Source organism: Arvicola amphibius, chromosome 10, assembly GCF_903992535.2.
Source record: "Arvicola amphibius chromosome 10, mArvAmp1.2, whole genome shotgun sequence".
Lineage (NCBI taxonomy): Eukaryota > Metazoa > Chordata > Mammalia > Rodentia > Cricetidae > Arvicola > Arvicola amphibius.
In genome coordinates, this window is record NC_052056.1 from 31,036,973 (window position 1) to 31,049,462 (window position 12,490).

A 12,490-nucleotide genomic window follows, 5' to 3' on the forward strand; every position below is an offset into this window, starting at 1 on the left:
ACACAACTCTGCCATCTTGAACATTTAAGATGTTAAATTTTATGTTATATAGGTATCTGAACCACAATAATAAAAAGTAGGAAATTAAAATTTTACAGAGTACTTTTAGGATAAAATATTAAATCTGCAGTCTACAATTCTATTTAAAAGCCACCATCACATTCCGGAGGTGTCATTCCAATTACTTCAAAAAAACAGAGCAAGTTGACATAGAACACAAAATTTGAAGTGAGTTAAAATCTGTGAAAATAAACCAAAGTTCTGTCACATGCAAGTTTTATAACATTAACCAAATTTCATAACCTTTCCAAGGCATTTTTCTGTGTTGTGGCTGATGATGATGCTTTGTTGTTTATAATAACACATAAGACAATGTTACATTCCATGTGAGATGAGCTCTCTGTGTTATCTTGCCTGATCATAGACAGTGCATGTTCTTATTTCTTTTCTTTTTTCTCTTGATTCACTAAACATTGGTTGGATTCCCATGATGCATGGTACTAGAAAACCACTCTAAAACTCTTAACAGAGGACTTTTTTATTACATGGCAAATGGTTAAAAAATACTAATTTTTAATATAAAAGGTAATAGTGATTAAGTTATTAAAAAGTATTATGCATGCCAAATGTGTCAGAGTCTTATATGATAATGTCTTGATATCAGTCATGGGAATACATCATTGCTCTTCCCACTACCAATAAGCTACCTGAAACTGAGATTCTAAGTAACATGCAAGGCCCCAGTTAATAAAAGCAGAGAGAGAACTCCCTCCATAGGACCAATTCTTAACTACTTCTGTGTTCTACGGGGCACAGAGGAAGAACTCACATATGTGAAGCAGGCTCGCACAAAGCAGGCAATCAGTAAAATTGAGACTTGTCTTTCTCTTAAGGGCAGGAGAGGGAATGGAAAAGCAGGTGAGCAGAAAAGTTGCTTTTTTTCCTTTATACTGATAAACTTCACCTTGTTTCAGAGTATTAATAATATTTATCATTTTCTCCAGATTTTTAATAGTTTAAGACTGTGAAAGATGCTCTCAATAGGAAGCAAGCCTGGACTTGAGTACTGATACTGGCTTTATTGAAGACAGGAAAAGAACTGGGTCTTAAGAAATGGCTTCGGTTTAAATAGACTGAAAATGTAGGGGAGAGGCTCAGAGGTAGACAGAAGGAGAATTGTTTTGTAAATGATAATAAAATTGGACTTTCTAGAGAAGAGGTTTGGCTTTGAAATATTAAACTGAACCATGGAAGGAGTCCAGTATGCAAATTTATACCAGTAATGACCCAGATCATTAACTGTCAAATCACCTTGAAGAAGAGGAGATATTGCTTAAGAATCTTGTCCCAGCTTCAAACTTCTTAAGCAATAGTCCCGGAAGAATTCTGAAAGATCTGGGACATAGATGATAAACCATGTGATCAATATGTGAGTTATGTAGATTACAAGAAATATTCACAATGGTGATTTCCACCAGAAAAGTGATAGCAAAAAGAAAGAAAGAAAGAAAGGAAGGAAGAAAGAAAGAAAGAAAGAAAGAAAGAAAGAAGGAATTTTGTTCCCTTCAGCTAAATCACTCTTCCCTCTCCTAATAGTGCTATTTCACACTGAAGTATAGCATGTGGCTGAATTACAGTTTTAATCATGTCCTTACGTCTCTGTGTTTTCACACTTATTGGTCAGCTGCTCATTTTGTTTTGTGTTATCTGAAGGCATCCCTGCTCAGGCATGCACACACACACACACACACACACACACACACACACACCCCTACAAGAGAGACAGAGAAAGAACAGCCTCTGACCCTTTTCATAGGCAAGACTGATTTTTTTTTAAATGACAAGAAAATGATGTATCCATAATTGCTCAACATTAAGAGCCAGTTGCAAATTGCAAATTGTATCTTTTCCTATACCTTTACTTGAATTGGAGTTTTATTAATGCCTACTGCTTAGATGTTAGGCTGGATTTAGGAAAGGCTGTATTTATTTTTTGATGCTCAGAAAACACAGTGAAAAAGTGTGGGACTCTCCACAGCTTTGAAATACATAATCTAATAAATACTCCAAAATAAGTGCTACTTATATACAAATGTAGATGCATAACTACAACTTAAGTAGAAAGAAATTTTGTTGTGCTCCTTAAAGATTCATGTCATAAATCAAATAGAACCTTTTTTTTTATTTTTCTCAAAAAAGGAAATAAACCACCCCCTTGTTACACATACTAATCCAAGTTCCCACTCCTTTCCCTCATCTCACTAATTCCACCCACCCCCCAAGCCCATTCCCTCATCCACACTCCAGAGAAGGCAGGGCACATTGCTTTGGGGAAGGTCCATGGCTTTCACCACTATTTTTAGGCTGAACAAGGTATCCATCCAAAGAGAATAAGTTCCCAAAAAGCCAGTACAAGCAGTAGGGACAAACCCCAGTGCCACTGCCAGAGATCCCCCCAGTTTGCCCCAGCCATGCAACTGTCAACCACATTCAGAGGGACTAGTTTGGTCCCATGCTTTTTCCGCCCCAGTCCATCTGGTGCTGGCGAGCTTCCATTAGCTCAGGTAGACTGTTCCATCATGGTCTTGACCTCTTTTCTCATATTCTCATTTCTCCCACTCTTCAACTCCAGCACTCCACTGCGGGTCTCTGCCTCTGCTTCCATTATTTGCTTGATGAAGGTTCTATGGTGACATTTAAGATATTCATCAGTCTGACTACAGGGCAAGGCCAGTTTGGTCACTCTCTCCTCTGTTGCTCAGGGTCTTAGCTGGGGTCATCCTTGTGGATTCATGGGAACCTCTCCAGAGCCAGGCCTCTCACTAATCCCATAATGGCTCCCTCAATCAAGATATCTCCCATCTCCATCCTTCCTCCATCCCAACCATCCCTTTTCCTTAAGATCTTTTCACCCCTTCCTTTCTCCTGTCCTACCTTTCCACCCTCCCTTCTCTCCCCACCTCCAAGTTCCCAACCCTGTCAGGTAATCCTGTCCACTTTGGCCTTCCAGGTAGATTTTCACATGCCTTTCTTAGGGTTGCCAATGATAGTTTATGCTGGAGAGGATGTGGAATAAGGAGAACACTCATCTATTGCTGGTGGGAATGCAAACTTGTACAACCACTTTGGAAATCAGTATAGTGGTTTCTTAGAAAACTGGGAATCAACCTACCTCAGGATCCAGCAATACCACTCTTGGACATATACCCAAAAGATGCTTAATCATACTACAAAGACATATGTTCAACTATGTTCATAGCAGCATTATTTGTAATAGCCAGAACCTGGAAACAACCTAGATTCCTCTCAGCTGAAGAATGGATAAAGAAAATGAGGCACATTTGCACATTAGCATACTACTCAGCAGTAAAAAACAATGACACCTTGAAATTTGCATGCAAATGGATAGAACTAGAGAATGCCATCCTGAGTGAGTTAACCCAGACTCAAAGGGATAACTATGGCATGTACTCACTCACAAGTGGATACTAGTTGTAAAACAAAGGATATTGAGCCTATAGCTCATGATCCTACAGAAGCTAAGTAACAAGATAAACCCTAAGAAGGGTATATGTAAACCCACAGAACCTTTTAAAATACTTTATATTTTGAATCTATTTCTGATAACTTACAGATTGCACAATGTAATTTTTATTAGCTAAATTATTACCTTAAATCACAAGTGGTGACATCTGCAGTGTAAGTGAAATTATGGAAACAGAATTGAAACTTGATTTATCACAACAAAAAATTTTAAAAATTCTCAGTTAAAATATTGACCCTAAGAATGTAATGCCTTCATTACCCTTTCAGTTGCACAATATAATTCATTCTCAGATTTTGACAATGATGAAGGACAGTCCAGTACAAGTTGTTGGTTTTTTTTGCTTTTGTTTTTGTTTTTTTGATTGTTTGGGGTTTTTGTTTTTTTTTTTTTTTTTGGTTTAGTTTGAGTTGGGTTGGGTTGGGTTGGTTCAGTTTGGTTTTTCAAGATAGGGTCTCTATACAGTGCTGGCAGTCCTGGAACTAACTCATGCTTTAGAGCAGGTTGGCCTCAAACTCACAGAGATCTATCTGCCTCAGCCTCCCAAGTTCTGGGAGTACAGACATGTGCCACCACTGGTCAGGGACAATTCAGTCTTAACTCTTATAGATATATAAAGATAATGAATGTCATTCTCTTTCCCACTCACACAAACACACACATATACTTTAAGGTGGCATCTTTAGTTACGTTTCCTACAATAGAATATTGAAAACACTCTAAACAAATACTCCAATTTCTCAAGATTTTGAACCTTTTTGTACAAGACATAGGTCCTACCAGGCATTATTGCAACATATTATAACTTATTACCAATATTTCCAGAATGGTAATTACTCATATCTTACAGTTCCCAACCAACACATTAATTTGTAAGTACCATTTATTAGATGAGCAAGCTTTGTTTAACCTCAACTCATGATAGTTCATGGTGTCTTATTTTTCCAGCAGCTAATAACATAATGAATACTTATTGCAAGATTGGTCTTAGTAAGGGATTCTATTGCTGTAATAAAATACCATGACCAAAAGCAAGTTGGGGAGGAAGGAGGTTGTTTCAGCTTCTCACTCTCAGACCCATACTTCATCACTGTGGGAAGTCAGAGCAGGAACTCCAGGCTGGAACTTGAACAAAACTGAAGTAAAAGCCAAGAAGGAATGCTGCTTACTAGCTTGCTCAGTCAGCTTTCTTACATCACCTGCCCAGGGGTAGCACCTCTTACATGGGGATAGGCCCTCCCACATCAGCCATTAATCAAGAAACTGAACACATACCCCAGAAAATGCCTATCAGCCTATCTTGTGGAGACAAGTTTCCTCAGTTGTAGTTTCTCTCTCAGATGATTCTAGCTCATGCTAAGTTGGCCAAATATAAAAACAACCTGGACAGGATTTTTTTTGTTACCAGTACATAATATTACAATATCCATCCTGAACTTTAACAATTCACTTCCTAGTGATTCTACTGAATTCTTTCCTGTCTGAAAGAGAAGGCAATTGAGCATAAGATGAAAATCCAAAATAAAAGTTCAGGACAGTTGGGATTAACTTTTCTTTCTAGTGCAAGAAATTAGAATTAGCATTTGATAGGAATACAAAATTATTTATAAATTCTAAGAGGTGCAAATTGTGGTGATGATAAGAAATAAATTGCATTCTGAGCAAGGGTAACAGGGTTGGTGGAATGCAAAATAATAGGAAAGGACTTGGGAAATTAATAGGAAAGATATTCATCTTGATCATGTCATGGTTTTTAGTCAAATGACTGTTAATATATATATATATATATATATATATATATATATGAAAATTCATATGGAAACCTATTAGTCTGTAAACTAATTTTAAAAAGCAAAATAACTAAACTGCATACTTTCAATTAATTCCATTTGTTATATAACATATAGACCATATCTGAATAAAGTTGATTAAACAAAAAAATGAGTCTAAAAAGAAACCTCAACAGTTGAGGCAAGTGCTATTTATCCAGAGGACCTGAGTTCAAGTTCAAACAACCATAGTGTAGCTCACACCTGCCTGCAGGTCCACTACAAAGGAAATGATCATCTTCTGACTTCTGTTCACACACACACACACACATACACACACACACACACATACACACACACACACACACAAATACACATGCACACTCACACACGTGCACACACAGAGAGACAGATATTTTTAAAGTAAAATAATTTTTAAAGAAAAGATAAACTTCTTATCAAAATAAACCAAATTTTTAAAAGATTTCACCAATGGAAAGACAAAATATAAAAAAAAAAAGAAAAGAAAGGGGATTTGGGGGGGTGAGGAGCATTGGAAACCTGACCAAAAAAAATCTGAAATAACTGGGTTACTATTAGAAATAAATTCAACAAAAAATGTAATCTATTCATCAGTACCTAAAATTTTAGCCTATTTCAAACAGCTTGGTACAAACATACCCAAGTGCATTCATACAGATTGCAGAAGGCCTCAGAGGAGACACAAAAGGAAAAAAGGGAAAGGCATGGATGTGGGGACCAGAGACAAGTAGAAAAATAAGTAAGTTCTCATTTGACTAGGCTTCCAGTTCTCCTTTAGTTTTGAAATTTTCAAAGCAAACAAGATGAGGTCAAATTTAACCAGAGATATCAAATTTGAAGATAAAATCCACTGAACTTAAATTGCCTAGGGAACAGTAACAATGACGTGGGTATAGACTTGACAAGTCATTAAAATAGAGTTGTGATATGTCCTTCCAATAAGGGAAAACACTGCAAGGCAAAGCATGTGAATTCATTGGATTGTCAAAAATTATATCTAATCTTAAAATTGTCATAGAAAGAAGTCCATTGTTGAATTATTTTAGAAGCATACCACATAAAATGTATCTAGGAGAATGGGTTTTGTCTATCCCTCCATATCCCCTACTAATTTACATTACTCTCAAGTGTCTTTTATGTAAAATGTGAAGAATAAAAGTATTTATACTTCAAGATGTTTTAAAGATTAAACAAGATAAAGAGCTTTAAATCCCTAGTATAATAATATGGCAAAATACAACATTAACTCAAAAACCAAATCAGTAGCCCTCCTATATACAGATGATAAATTGGCTGAGAAAGATTAGAGAGCCGTCACCCTTTGCAATAGTCATAAACAGCGTAAAATATTTTTTTAAAAAAATTATTTATTTATTTATTTATTATGTAGACAATATTGCGTCTGTCTGTATGCCTGAAGGCCAGAAGAGGGTACCTCATTACAGATGGCTGTGAGCCACCACTTGGTTGCTAGGAATTGAACTCAGGACCTTTGGAAGAGCAGACAATGCTCTTAATTGCTGAGCTATCTCTCCAGCCCCCAATGTAAGATATCTTAAGGTAACCCTAACCAAACAACTGGAAGAAATGTATGACAATAACTTTAAGTCTTTAAAAAAGAAAACGAAGAACGTATCAAAAAATGGAAAGACCTCCCTGCTATGGATAGGTAGGATAAACATAGTAAAAATGATAATCTTACAAAACGTAATTTATAGATTCAATGCAATCCCCCCTCAAAATCCCAGCACAATTCTTCACAGACATTGAAGAACAATACTCAATTTCATATGGAAAAAGAAAAAACCCAAGATACCCAAAATAGTCCTATACAATAAAGGAACTTCTGGAGGCATTGCCATCCCTGACTTCAATCCCTACCATAGAGCTATAGTAATTAAAACAAATTGGCACAAAAACAGACAGGTGAACCAATAGAATTGAATCAAAGACATTAATCCACACATCTATGAATACCCACTTTTTGACAAGGAAGCTAAAAATTATACAATGGAAAAAGAAAGCATAACTGGATATCGACATATAGAAGAATTCAAATAGATCCATATCTATCCCCATACACAAAACTCAAGTCCAAATGTGTTGAGCCACACCAAACCTCATAGATGAGAAAGTGGGAAGTAGCCTTGAACCAATTAGCACAGAAGACCATTTCCTGAATATAACAGCAGTAGCATAGACACTGAGATTGATAATTAATAAATGGAACCTCTTAAAACTGAGAAGCTTCTGTAAGGCAAAGGACACAGTCAACAAGACAAAACAGCAACCTACAGAATGGGAAAAAATCTTCACCAACCCTATTTTGGAGAGAGGGCTGACTTCAAAATATACAAAGAACTCAAGAAACTAGATATCAAAATACCAAATAATTTAATTAAAAAAATGGAGGAAAGATCTAAACAGAGAATTCTCAACAGATGAATCTCTACTGGGCAAAAGGCACTTGAAGAACTGCTCAGCATCGTTAATCATCAATGAAACACAAATAAAAATGACTCTGAGATACCATCTCACACCAGTTGGAATGACTAAGATCTTGTGCATATTCCCAAAGCATGCAGACCCATATTACAAAGATATTTGCTCAAATATGTTCATAGCAGCATTATTCATAATAGCCAAAACTTGAAAACAACTGAGATGCTCCTCAACTGAAGAATGGATAAAGAAAATGTGGTGCATTTACACAATGGAGTACTAGTCCATGGTAAAATAAAACAATGACATTTTGAAATTTGCAGGCAAATGAATGGAACTAGAAAAAAACATTCTGAGTGAGGTAATTGAGACATAGAAAAACAAAACACGGTATGTACTCATTCATAAGTGGATATTAGACATAAAGCAAAGAATAACCAGCCTGCAGTTCACAACTCCAGAGAAGACAGGAAACAAGGAAACCCTAAGAGAGACATGAATGGATCACCCTGGGAAGGGAAAGTAGACAACATCTCTCTAGCAAATTGGCAGCTTTGGGAAAAGAAGAAGGGTAGGAGGGAGGAGAGAAGGGGAGCGGGGAGGACAACATGAGGAATCTGGAAGATGAAGTTGGGAAAAGGACAGAGAGGGAGAACAAGGAAAGAGATACCTTGAAAAGTGGAGCCCTATTGGGGTTACAGAGAAACCAGGCACTAGGAAAACTCCCAGGAAACCACAAAAATGACCCAAGCAAAGAATTTAAACAGTACTGGAGAGGTTACCTAAACTGCCCTTCCCCTATAATCAGACTGATGGCTACCTTAATTGTCATCATAGAAACTTCATCCAGTAACTGAGGGAAGCAGATGCAGAGATCCACAGCTAAGCATTAGGCCGAACTCCTGAAGTCCAGTCATCGAGAGGAAGGAGCAACATAATGGGAATATCCATAGACAGCTTACTCAAGCTAGTGCGAGCTCACTGACTCCAGACTGACAGCAGGGGAACCGGCATTAGACCAAACTAGGCCCTCTGAATGTGGCTGACAGATGTGTGGCATGGCAGTTTGTGGGGACATTAGCAATGGAACCAGTATTTATCTCAAGAGCTTGAACTGGCTCTCTGAGGAGTGGGTAAGGAGTGGGGTGGGGAGAAGGTAATGGGAGGATGGGTGGAAGAGAGAACTGGAATTACTATATAAAATAACATTGTTTTAAAAATTAAAAAAGTACAAAAAAAATCCCTAGCATAGTACTTCTTCAAAATAAGCACCTAAGAAATGTAAGCACCTATAATTACTAATATTTAGGGAAAATACAAGAAGGTATTATCCATAAAAGTATAAATAGCTGATGTTGCAATACCAAAAAGTCACATTTTACTTCTTACCACCTGCTGTTTCTCAATTATAATAAAAGATTCATTTGTGGAGTTTAGGATGCCCAGAGAAAAGTCTCAGGTTTCTAAAACACAAAAGATCTACTTTTACCAATATAAATTTAGAACACATCTTTTCTTTTTCTCCCAAATTAGAGCTATTTGAAGCTTTTTTAAAATTCTTACCTATAAGAATAAGAATTGAGAAGCTACAATAAAATAAATACTAAGGATTTAAAAGGTTCTTTCAGATGAGGACTGTCCTGTCTCACAATCCAAACTACCAAAAAAAATTGTCTTCTTGTCTTCCTAAGTGAACTATGTTGAACTTGACATTTTCCATCTGATAATTTAATGACCGGAAATGTATTTCTCTCCATAATTGCTAACTTGCTGTCTGACAAGAAAAAATTAACTCAGCAGTTTAACAGTGATTCAGACATGGTAATTTTTGCATTTCAATTACAAAAAGTACAGTTCTACTTCAAATATCATGTGGGTTTTGATGAATTAATAATGTAGTTTTCTCTGGGCTAGAGAATTGGCTCAGTGGTTGTGACAGACTGGGGTTTAATTCCCAGTACCCACATGAAAGCTCACTACCTCCTTGGGCACCAGGCACACATATCATACACAGGAAAACACTTATACACATAAAATAATAAAAAATAAATTCAATATCCAAAAAGGAAAAGAAAGGTACTTCTCACCAGTTGGTTTTAAAAGATACAAATAGGCACATTAGAGATGACTCGGTGGTTAAGAGCACTGCTGTTTCTGTAGTAGATCCTGGGTTGGTGTCCAGAACCCATGTGGCACAAGCTCCTGTATCTCCAGTTTCAGGGGACCAGTCTCCCTCTTCTGGACTTAATGAGGGCAGCCAGCACACATGTAGTACACATACAGGCACTCACACATACACACAAAAGTTTTAAAATTAAAAATAAATCATAAAATACAGTGGGACTGTGGAGATGGTTCAGTGGGCAAAAGGTTTTTTCCTCAGGCTTGCAGACCTGAGTTGAAATGCCACACTGCTAAGCAAAGCAGTGTCTGTGCTACCAGCGCTGAGGCTACAATGACAGGCTGGTCCCTGGGGGGTTGCTGGCCATCGAGTCTAAACTAAATGTCCATTTCTGGGTTCAGTAAGAACACTGTCTCAGTGGTGAACAACAGAAGAAGACTTCCAGTATCATTCTCTGGCCTCTACATATGCATGTATGGACTAAATAATGAAGGTACAAACAGACATGCACACACATGCATCTACAATACCACACACACACACATACACACACTTTTAAAAAGCATACACTTACACTGATGCAAGTATAAGGTTATACTCTAAGCCAAAGGGTCCCCAAATGTGCCACCAATCAATTCTTTGTTCAATTTCCAATAACAAAATTTTATGTATGCATACACATGCATTTGCACACACAAACATAAAAGAATGTGGAGTTATTGACATCTTAATTTGTCAAAATTATAGTTTCATTCCCAAATCTTCAAAGAAGTTCTATGTAATCAATGTCTATCTAGTCTAATATTTTGCTGAAAGATAAAAATATACTTCCTTCACCTTTGATTAGATCCTCAATTGACTTATAATGTTGACAGATTAATTTCCCCCCCAAACATTTACCACCACCTATAAACCCAACTAATTCAATTCCCTCAGACACTTTAAATCACAGTTGCAAATTTTAACACAATCTAATTCCTCAAGCATTTCAAACATCTACCAAGAATAATTTACAAACCTAATAAACAACGAGCTCTTAAACAGTCAACCAAGCAGTTCTGAGCTTGAAAAGGCTGATTCTAGGGTAATAAAGCATTATTTCAAATCTTCATATGAGGCATGGAGAGAACCTTTCCCTTCTCACAGTCACCCACAAGGACAAAACGCATCACTGTATCACTCCGGTGTTAAATCACAATATCAGCATCAAATAACCTACGGCCTCCAAATAAAAGCTTTCACATTTAGCATCAGACTGACACTTTTAAAGTAATAAATCCAGCACGATGAGTTCCCTTCTCAATTTACCTTCAGCATCTACAAACTGAGTACACAAACACACCTGAGTGGTCCTGAGGGTATTTCAATCTGTTTCTAAATATAGCGCATCTTATTCCTGATTTTCATACTTCCTCTTTCTGGTATACTAAAAGTTCTTTGCTGCAAAATGACACAGGAGCAGAATGGCATCTCAGAGAAGACTAAGAGTGACGAAGGGTACCAGAATGAGGGAATCTGAGTTCGTCGTTCAAGATCACTTAGCAAAAAACATGTTAATGAGTCATTTATTATAATAAAGGAACTTGCCAAACACTATCCTTTCTTACAAAAATCTCACATGTCCTTTCACTAGCTGAATAGAACTTATCCTTATGCCTACCAACAACAATCAGCTTCTTACTTAGTTGGTGTTCTGAACTCCTTCAGACTACTCCCTCACTGTCAGGCTCATCACCGCTTAGGTCATTTGAATGGTCTGTTAATGTTTCTCAATATGCCTCACTCTTGAGCCCTTTCTTGTGAAAGAATGACCGTAAAATTAGCTGTTTCATTCTCCAATTAGCCATTTTTGCCATGAATGTTAAATTCTTTATTGCATTCATTCAGATATTGCAGGGATGCTTTTTAATTCAGTTGTTGGTGTTACAATTCTGATTGCAAGAAATCTCTTTGACTACTTAAAATACCTGGGTGGGAAGGATTCAAGGGTGGGGAGAGATAATTTAAGCCAAGCTTACATTTTTGTCAGACTGCCAGCTCAACATATATTTTCAGTATCATACACAGTATCTTCTCTTCATAAATCTTGTAGAAATCAGAAAGGAAGAATCACATTGAATTCACATAGTTGTTTCAACCCCTTCATTCTTGATGATCAGAATTCATCAATAGATCTGTGACTTCAGCTTTTATAACTGATGACTAGCAAGGAATTATCTTACTGATAAAATTTTATTTAATTACTAGTATGTCAAAGATCTATGATCAGGGAAAATGTTGTTACAAAAGATAAAAAGTGTTGATGAAAAATGGTTGTATGTGTTGCTGGGTGGTAATAGCACACACCTTTAATCCCAGCAATCAGGAGGCAGATCTCTGAGTTCAAGGCCAGCCTGGTCTACAAAGAAAGTTCCAGGACAGGCTCCAAAGCTATACAGAAAAACCTTGTCTCGAAAAACCAAAAATAAGAATTGGTGTGTGTGTGTGTGTGTGTGTGTGTGTGTGTGTGTGTGTATGTATACATATATATGGATGGATGGATGGATGGATGGATGGATGGATGGATGGATG